The sequence below is a fragment of the Callionymus lyra genome, unplaced genomic scaffold (genome assembly GCF_982586985.1).
Source record: "Callionymus lyra unplaced genomic scaffold, fCalLyr1.hap1.1 HAP1_SCAFFOLD_49, whole genome shotgun sequence".
In the NCBI taxonomy this organism is placed as follows: Eukaryota; Metazoa; Chordata; class Actinopteri; order Syngnathiformes; family Callionymidae; genus Callionymus; species Callionymus lyra.
Genome location: NW_028258563.1, coordinates 445,718 through 447,691, shown reverse-complemented (window position 1 = coordinate 447,691; position 1,974 = coordinate 445,718). Strand labels below are relative to the sequence as shown.

General features: G+C 39.7%; 1 long non-coding RNA gene across 3 annotated transcripts; it reads left to right on the top strand.

The window, feature by feature from the left end:
• Positions 1 to 504: 504 nt before the first annotated feature.
• Positions 505 to 1,679, top strand: LOC148058670 (uncharacterized). 3 transcript variants are annotated; one of them, XR_015709638.1, is made up of 4 exons: positions 505 to 568; positions 637 to 1,033; positions 1,127 to 1,155; positions 1,443 to 1,679. It is a non-coding gene; the product is annotated as an uncharacterized LOC148058670 (long non-coding RNA). The 3 variants fall into 3 exon arrangements; XR_015709636.1 differs by adding an exon at positions 1,330 to 1,376 and having other exon boundaries at positions 637 to 1,155; XR_015709637.1 differs by having other exon boundaries at positions 637 to 1,155.
• The last annotated feature ends 295 nt before the right edge of the window (positions 1,680 to 1,974 follow it).

Here is a 1,974-nt window from a genome sequence, read left to right as displayed (position 1 = left end):
CAGGAGTCTTGATGTAAAACGTCACTCAAATGTGTCATTTATTTATTTCTCTCACAGGATTCAGAGTCAATGTTCATTGCACAGAATTTCCATCTCCGTCCTGCACTGTCTGTGATGATGGAACTTACATGGACAAATTGAACCGAGAGAAACATGGTTTCAAGTGTCTCGTCTGTACTGAAGGTAAAGTTTGTTCTTCACTAGAATGATGAGTTGGTCAGTATGTAGATGTGATGTAGAATTTGTTATTGACTAACAGGACTGAGAGAGATCAGATCCTGTACCTTCACAGCAAACACCAAGTGTGAACCTCTGGAGGGTTTTTTCTGTGTGGACGGCTCAGTGGACACATGTGTGGCAGCACAGCAACACTCCACATGTGAACCAGGACAGTTCATCATCAGAGCAGGCGAGTTTCACATCCAACATGTGAAATGCAAGAGTGCAGAAACTATAAGACACACACAATGTTCTTCACAGGAACGTCCTCCACAGACACTGAGTGTGGAACCTGCAGTGAAGGAACATTTTCAAATGGAACGTTCACGTCATGTCAGGATCACAAACAGTGAGTGAAGCTTCACAAATGTTTGCTCCAGATGTTTTCTTCTAAACTGTCTCCACTTGTCTTTGTAGATGTTCAACATATCTACAGGGGCGACATAGCTCAGATGGTAGAGTGGTTGCCTGCAGTCCAAAAGGTTGCAGGTTCAATCCCAGCTCCAGACAAGCTTGTGTCGTTGTGTCCCTGAGCAAGACACTTCACCCTGATTGCTCCTGATGGTGAACTTGGCGCAAGTGTGCATGCCTACTCCCATCAGTATGTGTGAATGGTTGAATTTCCCCTCGCGGGACTAATAAGGGATTCTAAAAAAAAAAAATTAAAAAAAACATCTACGAGAAGGAACTATTTCTTCTGACTCTGTATGTCGAGAAGGTTTGACACCAGGAGAAGTGGCTGGAATTATTGTTGCTGTGATCGTTCTACTGATCACATGTTCTGTAGTTTATTGGTATAAAAAAAGAAAAAGAGGTAAAAAACAAATGCATTCATAAAAATCACATTATTATATTGATTTGTGTTTATCTGGAGTCATTTCCTTGAATTATTTTTCTCCTTAACCAGATCGAAAAGAGTTCAAGAGAAGAAGGAAGGTATGTAAGAATGTTTTTTAGTCATTTATCAAAGTGATTTAATGGTTAAAGGTAATGTTGATTAATTTTGCAAATGTCATCACTTGTACAATTAAAATGAATGTCAATTTTGGTTTAATATCTTCAGCACTGCAGTATTTGTGCATCAGAGAAACAATCATTATTTCTTATTAGGAGGTGGCAGTGGGAATGAATGAATGTATGGATTCAACGGAGCATCCGTGAGAATTTCAATTAGTTTGAGCTTTTTTTTTAATCTAAACTGACTTATTTTTTTCTTGTCTTAGATCAATTTATTCATCTGAGAATAAGTCCGATGAAGTGGAACATGTTCCACTGATGGTAGAACCCGGGGAAGACCCAGAACACACTGAAGAAGCATGTTCCTCCACTGGGCTGGAAACACAGGGGGGTCCTCCAGAAAGAGCTGGACGATGTAACTGGGGAGAAGAAAGTATGGACCTCTCTGCTGAAGCTGCTGCCCCCGTGACAAGAATCCAGATAAACAGACCAGAGATAGCAGACGTTGAATATGAACTAATTGGACACGAGGATATTAAAGTAGATTGTTCAGTCATTCAATAGAATGTTTGAGTTTTATACAACATGAAAAATGTGTTCATAAATGATCTGTTCAGTGAACATAACATATTTCTGGCTGTTTTCATTTGCCTGTGTGTGTAGCTTAGTCTGTGATATAGAAAACAGTTTCTGTCAAAGCTTTCATTAATCTCATAAATGGCTGATCAGTTAAACATCAGCCAGGTTTGAGGATGTACTTCACTCCACAGCCGTCAGTGTTGCTTGTTCTTTCACTGC